The sequence below is a fragment of the Pongo abelii genome, chromosome 9, assembly GCF_028885655.2.
Source record: "Pongo abelii isolate AG06213 chromosome 9, NHGRI_mPonAbe1-v2.0_pri, whole genome shotgun sequence".
NCBI classification, from domain to species: Eukaryota; Metazoa; Chordata; class Mammalia; order Primates; family Hominidae; genus Pongo; species Pongo abelii.
The window spans coordinates 44875831-44889032 of NC_071994.2; the positions used below are offsets into that span (position 1 = coordinate 44875831).

General features: G+C 36.7%; 1 protein-coding gene across 2 annotated transcripts in view; it reads right to left on the minus strand.

Moving 5' to 3' along the window:
* Positions 1 to 377: 377 nt before the first annotated feature.
* The window catches only part of SLC17A6 (solute carrier family 17 member 6), a 137786-nt gene continuing 124961 nt past the window's right edge, over positions 378 to 13202 (minus strand). The window contains exons 12-14 of one of the 2 annotated variants that reach the window (XR_008511190.2): positions 3091 to 3232; positions 807 to 888; positions 378 to 589 (exon numbers count right to left, since the gene is read on the minus strand). The gene's annotated coding sequence lies outside the window, so the exon portion shown is untranslated. The remainder of the gene's footprint in view (positions 590 to 806; positions 889 to 3090; positions 3233 to 13202) is intronic. The other variant, XR_008511191.2, reaches the window with a different exon arrangement.

Below are 13202 nucleotides of genomic sequence, written 5' to 3' on the forward strand. Positions count from 1 at the left end.
CCACCAGTAACTGGGGCCTCCTAGGAATGTAAGAGACTCTAGGAGATAAGAAAGAAAAGTCAGTTAATAATGACTTCTCAAATTTTCTCATCCTCGTGAAGTCAGGAGACTATTAGAGACTAAGAAAGTGATGCTGTGATGTTTCCAGCTCATCCTCTAATTCAGCAATTTTATTGAGCACTATTTTATTTTTCTAAGTAAAAATGCATCATTAAATAAGACAAAAATTATCCTCTTATGATGTTTTTATTATGATAGCAAGGCAGACAATTATATATATACATTATATATAAAACAACACATATAAATATATAACTTAAAATTGTGATGAGTGTAAAAACTCGAAAAGACAATAATATTATATTTGAGGGAAATGTAGACATTTTGGTTGAATCTCCAGCACTTACTTCATCATCTCTTGATGAATAACAACAATACATGATTTGGAGGAGGACTTCAGTTCAATTGGTGATGACTCCTCTCTCATATTTATAAATGATTCCCATCTACTTTATCAATGATTGGTTCAAGCATAATCACGTGACCCAGTTCCAGTCAATGAAATGTAAAACCAGTTTACTGCAGGCATCTGAGAAAGTTTAAAAAAATTATTTTTTATGGAAGAGCCATAACAAATTAATAGTTTTATAGTATTAACGAGGAGCCTTGTGGCCCAGATTTTCCCTGAAATCATTTTTGCCACCATGAAGGGGGAACCAGCTTTAGGAGGAAGATGACGATATGGAAGCTGGAGTTAAAAAAGGAACGCACTTCTTAGGATACTAAGCCAATCACCTGAAACTCACCTGACCTCAGGATCTCCTCTTGTAGGATCTCATATTTCCTGCTCTTAACATAAACTTGAACCACATTTTCTTTTACCTGTTCCTGAAAACAAATGACACAAAAGGCTAGATGGTCAGGCAAGATCTCTCTAAAAGGTGACGTTTGGAGTGAAACCTAAATGATGAGAAGTAGCTAACTGGCCAAAGATCTGGAGGAGTTGGAGACAGTCAGGACAAAGAGTCTAAGGAGTAAAGAAATAACGATCTGCTTTTTGAGGAACAGAAGGAAAGCCAGCGTGGCTGGTGAAGTGTGAACCAAAGAGAGAATGGGATAAGAACCAATTGAAATATACACAAGACTCAGAGTTTTAACTGAGGTTTTAACAGATTCACAACATCTCTTCTTTGAAAGGTTTAGCAGAAATTGAAGTTTTTGTTATTCTTTCTGAAGTAATATATTTTTCATGACACCCAATACAAAGAACACCTTAAATGCTCTCTAGCCCTTCAGCTAAGATCCACATCTCAAATGTGAAGATCCTAAATTAGGTGATTCTTATAGAACGCTGAATAATATACATCCTTTTGTTGGGTTGTAAAAATCCAAGAACATAGGCAGAAAAGCTTTGATGGTAAAAAATGCATTGTAAGACAAACAGGAAGAGGAAAGAGACAGTCAATATTCTGACTTCCGGGCATACAAACAATTCTGCTTTAAAGTGGTTTTAAATATCCAGAACCAAATGGAGAATTAGAGACAGTGTTAAACTATCACTCTTTATCTTCATAGTTTGTTTTATTATTTCTTCTAAATCCTTAACATATTGTAAAACTAAATGCTCCATACTTTACTGATCTGTATAACACTTGTACATATTCTATTTTAAACCTAATTGCTTAGTTATGTGCATATGTATCTATGTCTTTCCCAGTAGATTGTAAGTTCCTAGAGAAGAGACAACTTTGAAATCTCTTTTATATTCCCTCATCCTCTGACAGCTCTATCAATTTAATAGAAACTCAGTACATTTTTGATGAATTAAATGCTCCTTTGTTGCCATTTAACACTGGCAGACAGGTGCTAAGATTCCATTTCTCAACAATTATAATATATAGAATGCATATTAGGTAAACTCATTCCAATAGTTTGTGACAAAATTTTATATAAAAAAAGGATTCTATTTCAGTTTATGAATAATTGCAGGTTTTTTTGGTCTATCTTAGAAATTTGACTGATGTCTGAGTTTCTGAAACCAACAATTCCTTCATTTGTTTCATAGAAACAACTGCTCTAAATTGCGAACAACTGTCTAAAAACGTACCCTCATTCATAGGGTCCGTTCACCTCATTCTTCAAATATTGGTTTCCTTCAGCAATCAGTTTCTGGCACCCAACATTTGTTTTTGATATCCTTCCTATGTGTTCTCAGAGCAACCTGGTTTGTATGACTCAACCTATGTAGTTCAGTCTTACTCTGATAGATACACAATACATGTTCGGTTGATTAATTGAGAAAAAGTCTGTGACATCCAACTTCCTTCCCATCCACAAGCTCTTATCGGGGAGATAGTCAACATAATAATGTCTGCCATGTGACAGACACAATAAATAAATAAATAAATAAATAAATAAATAAATAAATAAATATTAATGCTGTTGACATTTGCAAAGTAGCATATATTATGCCAAGAGCATTCACACACATTATTTCGTTTCATCCTCAAGACTTCTTCTAAAGCCAGTGATCCTTCCTCTGTTCTCCACTTTCATCTTCAGGCTAAGGCAATGGAAATTGAAACTCAAAATGAGTTTTTCTTTTTTTTTCTGAAACTGAATATAAGTCCAAAAGATTCTAGAAATATATATAATATATATTCCCTTGTGTTCAATGTACTCTATTCATTGAGTCTAAGAATTCCTTGAGAGCCACGGGGATTATTTATTTATGGTATTCTTTTCAGCCTCCTACTGTAATGCCCAGCATGTGTTATGTGCCCATTAAAGGCCAATTGAATTTAAACAAGGAGCATCATTTCTTAAAATTCTCAACAGTAAGGCTACAAGTACAAGAAAAATATACTTTATTTTCTAGCCATATCAAAACTTTGCTTACTCAGATATTTTTTTCAATTATTTTGCATAACCAAGATTTTACTGAAGTAAAATAACCCATTAAATAAAATCAGTTTCTCTTGCAAACTAACATTTTTCATTTTGCTTAACATTTTCATTAGTAGCCTTAAAGTATGCTATTTTAAATATATTATTGATATAAACTTACATATTTAAAACTGAATATATTACCATGTTTATCTTGCTATTTGCTGGACATCTTAAGTAAACTTGATTCATTTTCAAGCTTTTGAGTGAAAATGTTCTTGCAACTGCTAGTTGATCTTGGGTGAATCAGGACTAGCTCCCACAATTAACTTCTCAGGTTTTAAATCTGTCAAAGAGAAAGTGCAAATGATTTAATGTCTGGAAGAATGTCAGTGTCCACTGTATCATGATCTGCTAGTAAGCAACCTCAGTTCCTCTTCCTGGTTCCAGTTGAGGTTAAAATGAAACTTTCTGGATCTGCTTCTGAATGTTCTCTATTTTCTGAGAGAAGAACTACTAAATGATTGACATCTCAGTTGGCTCCGTAACTGATATATTTCAAACTGTGTGTTGAATTTAACGTATTGCTTTACTTTTACAAATTTAATACAATTTAAAAATCCCTTGAAAATGTAAGTTTAGAGTTGGTCATTATTGGGTTACTTGACATAGAATAAGGAAAATAAAGTATTTTCATCTGTTTCAAACAAATGAAGATATAAAAGATGCTGCCATATTTTCCCTGACTTATCATGTAGATGCTGTTATACAAAGAGGAATGAATTCATCATCAAACATCTGTACTTCAATGTCAACATGTGGTTCAATAGCAAACAAGTGATTCCATGATTTAAATGAAGAGCTAGCAGGTTTGAATTTTATGTTGAATCAGTTTCTAGAATTTCTTCTAAAATTTGAGCCAACAATTCTGGGAAAATCATCTGTGATAAGTGATGAAGATAATATTTCATTGTTGTTGTTTGTTTTGTTTATTTGTTTGTTTGAAAGACATCCTGGGATTCCTGAGGAACATAAAGCAGCCAGAGTCACTATCACATTAGGCTGGGATTCTTTAACTCTAATGCCAGCACAGATCACTGTTGAAGCATTCTCACCACAGGTTCCTCTCTTGTTAAAAAGTGGCAATTTGAATATTTCCTCCAAACCTTTTGTTTTAATTATTAGATAAAATTGCCCAGAGAGATTTTTGTTGTTGCTGTCAGACTTTATATCAGGTAGGCTGTATTCTCTGCATTCCCTAAAACATTTCGATATCTCAACAATCAGCTACTTGATTGCCTGTCAGTTTCTTAAGAAGGACAGTCGTGTGTCACAAGAGAATTCAGCCAGGTATAAACAGACAATGAAATCAAAGCTGTAGCAACCCTTCCACCGTAGAATCAAGGACTTTAAGAAGTTTCAGGGACCGTCTAGTCCAATATTTCATTTTACAGATGAAAAATTCTGAAGGTCACGTTGGCTCAAGACTTTTTTAAGATCATAGCATTTACTAGCAGGTACATCTTCTGGCTCCTAGATTTGTTCATCCTAAATCTCTTAGTTTAGTCCTCAGATCTTCTCGTTGCCATTCTTGTATCCTCCTATGAAGGACTAGCAACTTCCAGACTTCTTTTTCATATGACTCCTGCTGGTTTAGGCCACTGGGAGGCACTGGTAGAGGACTAGAGGACTAGAGGAAGAAAGAAGCAAACAGTGTCTTAACAATATCTGTACATGGTAATGCCATAATATTGCATTTTTCATCTATGAGTATGATTAGAAAATCAAGATTTAATCTTTTCATCACAGATGGAAAATTTCAATGTTTCAAGGGGCTGGTTAGGTCACATAGGTGAATAAAGCAGGCACAGTAGACACCATGGAGAATGCTCAGCCTATCTAGAGAAGATGAACTAACACACAGCTCCAGAAAACTACTGCCTTGTGAAAAGCTGGCCTATGCTGATGACTTCTCTGAATTTTTCACTGAAAGGAAACACCTAGAACTGCATGTGAAATTTTCTTTTTTCTAAGTGATAGAAAGCACTTCAGTTTTTAAAGACCACTATATGGACCAAATGGAATTTAACTGTGAGAGAATCTGGCAGGCAGTTTATGATTCTGGCTTTGGAACAGCAGCTCACCTCTAGGGAGGAAAAGTACATTTAAATATTCACCATGAAGTGCAGGGTTAAAGCACTCACTGGAGTACTTCCTTTCTCCCACTGCCCTGCACATCTAATACGTGGTTATTTCAAATAATCATTCTATCTTGCTAAAACATCTTAACATAGCTGCTTAAATATTGTACTTTACTTAGTGTATTTAAACACAGACTAAGCATGAGCATACAGAGTTTTGGGGAGTTAAAAGGGCAACACTTGATAAAGACCATGAAACTGAGTTGCCAAAAAAACCAAACAAATCCTGTTGTAAGTACATGGCATACCTTCAGTTATTATCTACAAATAAACCCTGGTAATGAGGTTTGGGATTCCTCTCAGTTGCATGTTGATGATAGATTCTCTGTGGAACTGACTCTAACCCATTAAGCAAGCTTGTTCCTGCCACCATGGCTGTTAATTTGACAAGACACTGTCACATTAAGTAGAACAAACATGTTTTTGCCCAGTCAGCCATCCAGAACCGACATGGCTGTTACTCTAACAACTGGATTTTGATTGGAATCACTCGCCCCTTCTGACCCTCCACTGGGAGGTGGAGACCAGGCTCAAGCTGACTGAAGATTTGCCTCATTGGCACACATGGGTAGCATATTAAGGATAGCTACAAATTTTAAACCATTTAGCTCCTTGTCATATTCAACCTTCAGGCACTGTCTGGTTCTCAGTTTCTTCAGTGGAGCAATAGACTCCCAATAAATCATTGTTTGTTAATGTTATAGATCTACACATCCATTGGTGAGGATGAATTTGTGCTGTTTTAGCATTTACAACTTCATAAATGCAAAACATCATAAGGCACAAAAAGAAATTTTACAAGAAGTCCAGAAGATAAAAAATTAAAAATTTTTGAATTCTAAAAGGTAGGATGGAGTCTTCCCTCTCTTTTTAATCTATGTGATTGAGAGACATCCACTTAGTTTTTGAATGACCAATCCATTTAACCCAGATATAATCTTAAAAGGCTGTAAATCAAGCTCACTGAAAATAGAAATGATATTTACCTGATGTTAACTGTTTTTAATCTGGCTATTTTTAACCTGCTTATGAATATGGGTACCTAACATTTAGTAGAGCTTGCTTTTCACTCAGTCATTCATTTACCACAGATAAATTTTAACATGTGAAACTGCTGGGGTATCATTTACCTGTGTCTGTGTGTCAATCTCAGCATATGTTAGGCCCTGCTCTGTTCACTAAACTTCATATTTTTGACAGAATCCCATGGTTGAAAAGGACCTTAAAGGACATTTAATCAAATTGTTCACCAGACTCCCTTGCCTGCTCTGGAACAGTCTCAAGAAGTGGGCATCCAATGTTTGCTTGAACACCTCCAGTATTGGTAAACTCATTAAACTCATAACCACTTGGATAATTCTATTAAAATATTAGACATAAATCCTCCGTTTTTCTAGTGTAGATCAAATCCTTCTTCTGCAGGGAAGTCATTCAAATATCCAAAAATAGTAACGGTGGTCTCTTTCTGTCTTCTTCAAGAGATGTGGTTTGGATTTATGTCCTCACCCAAGTCTCATGTCAAATTGTAATCACCAATGTTGGAGGTGGGGCCTGGTAGGAGGTGATTGGATCATGGGGGCAGATTTCCTGCTTTGGTTCTGTAGAGTTCTCATGAGATCTGGTTGTTTAAAAGTGTGTGGCACCTCCTCACATCTCTCTTCTGCTCCAGCCATGTGAAGTGCCTGGCTCCTTCCCTGCCTTCTGCCATGATTGTAAGTTCCCTGAGACCTTCCCAGAAGCTGATGCTGCTATGCTTCCTGCACAGCCTGCAGCACCATGAGCCAATTAAACCTATTTTCTTTATGAGTTACACAGTTTCAAGTATTTCTTTATAGCAATGTGAGAATGGACTAATACACCCAGCTAAACACCTCAGTTCTTTGAACTATTTATCTTATAGCAGCTGTCTGCAAACTGTGATCTAAGAGCTGTATCCAGCCTTTCACCTGTTTTTGTAAATAAAGTTTAATTAGAACATGTCCATTCAATTACATATTTTCTAAGCTGCTTTTATACTACAATGGCAGAATTGACTAGCTGTGAGAGAGAGTGTACAGCCCCAAAATATTGAATGACCTGGCCCTTTAAAAAATAGTTTGTTGGCCACTGTCTTATACTATGGTGTGTCAAGAACCCTCGTCATCTGTATTCTGGATGTCTTTCAGTTTTTCACTACTGCTGTAAGACCGTGACCTGCAAAACTTGAGAAGCTTGTGTCACTTGTTCGGGATACATTTTCTATTAATGCAGAAAAAAGTCCTTTGGCTTACAAAAATTCTCCATCCTAAAGCACAAAGAAATCCTCAGTTAAACCATGGAGATTAGCCTGATTTATAGCAGAAAATATAAATTTTTGCTGTTTTTCTCCAAGTGTATTCTTATTTTATTGTTCCATCATTGCTTTAAAATATACTTTTGAGTACCTGTTATTGCAGAGCATTGTTCTAGACACTACATAAAATACTAAATAAGACAGAGTCCTTCCCAAAAGAGTTTGCATCGGGTTGTATGGAGGAAAAATTTATAAAATAACTGATATATTTGGGGTTTTAAAAATCTCCCTTCACTAGATTATCAGCTCCATATGGTCAGGCTGCCTTGTCTGCTTGGTTCTATAATGTTTCCCCAGTGCCTAGAATGGTGCTTGGCACATGGTAAATTATCAGTAAATATTTGTGGGATGAGGGAAATGATTAGAAGAGGGAGACAAAATATAATAAAATATTAAATTATGTGATAAAGACTATACAAAAAACAGGAACCCTGGGAAGACATAGATCAACATGGTCTGGACATAGAGCTGAATGGAAACTTCATCATGGAATCTAACCTCTCCTTTAAAACTAGTTATCTCTTTTACAATCTGCAGATTGTTATTTCTAACCTGCATCAGAATCCTCTAGTTCGCTTATTAAAAGGAGAGATTCTTGATGTTTATTAGGACCTCCTGAGCCAGAATCTGGCTGCCATGCCCAGAAATTATTCTTACGAATTCTAGAATTTGAAAACTACCCCTCTCGACAGAAAGTGACATAGTCTCTATGTGAATACCTCTAGTGATGAAGAACTGACACTACCATAAACTTCTGTATTTGTTAGCTTTAGTTGTTGAAAAATAATTTTTTTACTGAGTTGCAATCTGCTTCCTACCATTTCCAATCATTGGTCTCAGTTGCATTCATTAGAATCACAAGGGACAAATTTATTTTTTCTCTTTCATATGACAACTCTTCAAATGTGGACAGTTCTATTAAATGTCTTCTCCTAAATCAACATGACTTAGATGCTCTTATCTTTGTAGTTGTTGTTCACTAGCAGAACTTCCCAAGATCTATCAGTTACCCCAACATTCTGCTGAGGTGCCAGAGGAACCTGGCACTCAGAGACAAGTAAGTGGTTTGGGAATCTGCAGATGAATCTCTTTTCCTTCTATACCAAGTGAAACAGTCTGCCATAACCCATTCATCATTCACACCTGAAACCAGAGTATGTACCTCCCCCTCTAGCCCTTTATGTTCAGTCTCAGCAGACTCATGGGAAGGGGTTGAGGAGAGACATGCTCATAGACTGTAGATTCCCATCTCCACACCATTCTTAACACTCCTGTCAAGTTCTATATTTCCCAATATCCATCTTAAAATGTGTCTCCCAGAACAGACTCATGTAGAGGTCAAAGTCTAAGTCGGAGTTAGACTTCACCACTAATTAGCTGTGCAACATTGGGTGATTATTGTTTAAATTCTTTTAGCCTCCATTTGCTTAATCTATAAAATACAAATAATAGCACATGGTTGTAAGAATTTACATTCCTCATATGGTTGTAAGAATTTAATGTGGTAAAGCAATTAACATAGTACCTGGTGGTATACAGTGAGAAATATAGGTAAAGCAATTAACATAGTGCCTGGTGGTATACAGTGAGTTTTCAATAAATGTCAGCCATTATTACTACCTTCTTGGTAGAATGAGACTATTACATCCCAGCAATCCTGGGAGTGTTGTAATATTTTTATTTATATTCCTGTCTCCTTGTGCAGATGGTGAACACAGGCAGGGGCCACATCTGACTTACCTCTAGCTCCAGGCACTAAAGAGCCACTGGGGAGAGCTCAGTCATGTAATCCAATACTATCTAAGTAAGTTTTCAACCTCTCTAGCATTTTGCATATTACCAATCCCCTACTTTGTGCTTCTAAACTAGGCCAACCTAATGCATGCAACTCTGTGGGTAACCAATTTTAGAAAGCCACCATCACAACAGCCTCTTCTTCATAATTGTCTGAAATCCAGCTTCCCTGCCCCTGCCCTTGCGCCTATGCTGAGTCCATCTCCCTGTCTTACACCTGATCCCTTGGCTTGGTCATACATTTTTAGTTTTGTGCTCACTTATGGACATATGGACTATATTTGAGCTTGCTCTCTGACTTGCCCATATTCTGACCCTTATGAGTAGCCATGCTGGTTTCCTGAGTTGCAAAATCCTAGAGCCTAGAGCAGTACCCTGTGTTGGACATCTGGCCAGCACTCCAGCCATCCCTGCCCTATCATCCCAGAAAAAAGCAGTCAGGGAATAAGAAAGATGCCACAACACAGGGTTGGCTACACATCAGACTAATCTGGCTCACCATGTCATTTTAGTTTCAACTCTTTTGCTTTGCAGACAAAGGGTAAGAGCAACACGTTATTAATATGTTATTGCATTATCAGTGATGAAGTGCTAATAAAGTTAGTTCAACAAGACGTGGGTTACATATAGGTAGTTCTCAGAAAATTTTATCAGCATCAGCTCTGGAAGTCAGGATGATGATGACATCAGGTCTTAAAAGCAAACTGCAGGGGCTGAATCTGACCTCCTTTGTCTTTGTGGCGGTGGCTCAACACCCAATCAATCTTACAACAGGAGTGTGATGCTTTGCACAAAAGAGGCTGGCACAATTCAGCTGAGTGGGCGGGTTGATGGAAAGTGACTCTGGCATTACTGAGTTCAAAAGGAATTAAGGATTCATGAGAATGCTGCACAGGCAGGCAAGCATAGATCCCCGGATGAATCTGAATGAGTCACAAGGGAGACCTGGCTGGGCTTCGAATCCCAAATAAGCAAGGAATTGCTTTTTGATGATGCTGAACTATAAATATCATCACCTCAGAAAACCAGGTTCTCCTTTTACAGTGTCAGGAATCAGCAATGAGGACTACAAGACCAAATGTGTACGTTATTGACAAACATAATTCTTTACATAAAGAACACTGCCACTCTAAAACTAGTTACAAAGCAATTTTGAATTTTTCTTAATATTTTAATTGTATTTTAATCATAGCAAAAAAAATCGTGGGTGGAATTCAAAAAATTTCATTTTTTTGGGCCACTTCACTGGCAATAGCTACCAGCATTTTCTCTGGTTCTACTCTGGGTCTGGTTATGAAATTGCTAATGTCTAAGTATCACATGTCATAAAAATGAGTGTGTTTCAGGTTTGCCTGCCACTTTTTCACTCCAACTCCTTGGACTTTTTTGAATTTCTTTCTTTCAACCATGGATGGAAAACAAAGAAACAAAAATTGTATTTTTTGCCAAAATTTTCCAAAAAAGCATTGAAAACAATGTGTCCAAAATCCTTGGGTTTTAAATACTTGTCTCTGTTGTGCTTGTCATGAGCAGCTCTTGTGGAATCCCTCACTGCAGGACTTGATGAATTAGTGCAGACCTTGCTCACAACCAGGACAGGTATTAAGTGCTGTATCCTTGTGACTTAATTCAATTCTGCAAGGGTGGATGGGCCTTATTTTCAGCAAAGCTGGGCCTACATAATTGCCAAAATAGAAGAAGTCGATATCCTGCTTAACATCCAATATTTTTCTGTAGTCATCAAATGCCTGGGATAGAGTGATATGCGTCAACACTGGAGCTCTATGTATAAATTTTTTAAGTATATACAGAGACACATACATACATAAACCTGATACAGTACTGTATTCTCACCATTGCACTTTCAATATAATGTGTCAAACAATGGGAACTAAACAAGACCTAATTTAGAGGAAATAAATTATGTATGTAGAGACCTGGATCAACATGGCTATACTCAACTGTAATGTTCAGCAAGCTGATTAAACCAAGGCAGGTCTGAGCTCTAGACTACGTGAACAGAATTCCATTAACAGGGCCCCTGCATCTTCTGGGAAGAATTCATCTACTTTCCCTGCTCTCTTCCAATTTATGACTGTTCTCTCTGTAGTTATTTGTCAATTAAAAGGAAGGAGACAGTGCTGCTGCTACACTGTGTTCCTATCTTCACTAACATCTACTAAGAAAATTCCAGCAACTTGCCTGACAAATGCAAATAAATATTGTATCATTTTGATTAATCACAGTAATATACACAGACCACTCATCTTTTATTAAAAAGAATCACTGGCTTTTCAGAACTTTCTGGGAGTTTTTATTGTTTTCCTCCATTTTATGGTAATGTAAAGGAGAGTCATGCTACAAAAATCGAATACTTATCTTTTCCTTGAATGTAATTTACACCATGTAAACTCCTCTTTGATACTTTAAAATTACTCTGTTGGCTCCTCAACTGAGATTTTTATAATATAAATAAAATATTCTCTGCATTAAGACTTAGGTATATAAATAAATAAATTTATACATTCTTTTCCCTGAAAAGAATTACAGATCAGAATGTACAACACAAGATAGATTTATATTCTTACAATCTTCTCTCACAACATGCCTATACATTGTACATTAGAACCGAGTTTGGGTCCTGCTAAACTACATCTGTGCATGTGACATATATTAATGTAAAAATCTTATTATTTTCCTCATAATAGAAGCACATGAAAATTTGCTTAGAATCTCTAGAAGCAAATAATAGAAAAATTGATATCTAAGAAAGTTGGTGGAATATCAGAATAGCATTAAAGGCCTTTTTGAGTTTTAACAAAAATGAAAGAAAGAAAGAAAGAAAGAGAGAGAGAAAGAAAGAAAGAAAGAGAGAAAGAGGAGAGAGAGAGAAAGACCCTCCTTCAGCAAGGTGTTTAGAGGTTCAAGCTTTAAGATACCATTCACCATGCACCGTCTGGCCTCAGTCCATCTTCCCAGTCCTCCCTCTCCTCCTTACCCCTTCCACTAACCTACCTCTCCTGTCCTATTGGCTAATGTTTTGTCCCCGAATATATGCACTATCATTCCACTATGACTTTGCCCATGCTGCTCACTATCTTTCCACCTCCTCACTCCTCTTCTACCTATTAGGGTCCACTTATTTTCTGAGACTTAATTCAGATCTCATCTTTTCTGTGAAATCCTCCTCAAGTATACCTTGTTCCACATCTCCTACTCACCCGGCTGAAAAGAATGTCAGCCCCTGGCACAGCAAGTACAATTTGTCTGTGTCCTTTAGCCCCTAGTACAGGAACTGGCATAAGCAGTGGATTATGAACAAATTAACCAATTGGCAATGAACAAACCTTTCTTCAGTCTCTATGACCCTTCTTTTTGAACCACATTTTACACTTTATTATTTTTGTTTTTTTAACTTTTATTTTAGGTTCAGGGGTACATGTGCAGGTTTGCTATATACATAAACTCATGTAACACGGGTTCATTTACAGAATATTTTATCACCCAGGTACTAAGCCTAGTACTGAATAGCTATTTTTTCTGCTCCTCTCCCTCCTCTTACCCTCCACCCTCAAGTAGGCCCCAATGTATGTTGTTCCTTTTTTTGCGTCCATGAGTTCTCATGACTTAACTCCCACTTATAAGTGAGAACATGTGATATTTGGTTTTCTGTTTCTGCATTAGGTTTCTAAGGATAATGACCTCCAGCTCCATTTATATTCCCACAAAAGACGAGATCTTGCTATATAGTATTCCATGGTGTATATGTCTCACATTTTCTTTATCCAATCTGTCACTGATGAATATTTAGGTTGATTCTATGTCTTTGCCATTGTGAATAGTGCTGCAATGAACATTCGCATGCATGTGTCTTTATGGTAGAATGCTTTATATTCCTCTGGGTATATCCACGGTACTGGGATTGCTGGGTTGAATGGTAGTTCTGTTTTTAGCTCTTTGAGGAATCACCACACTACTTTCCATAATGG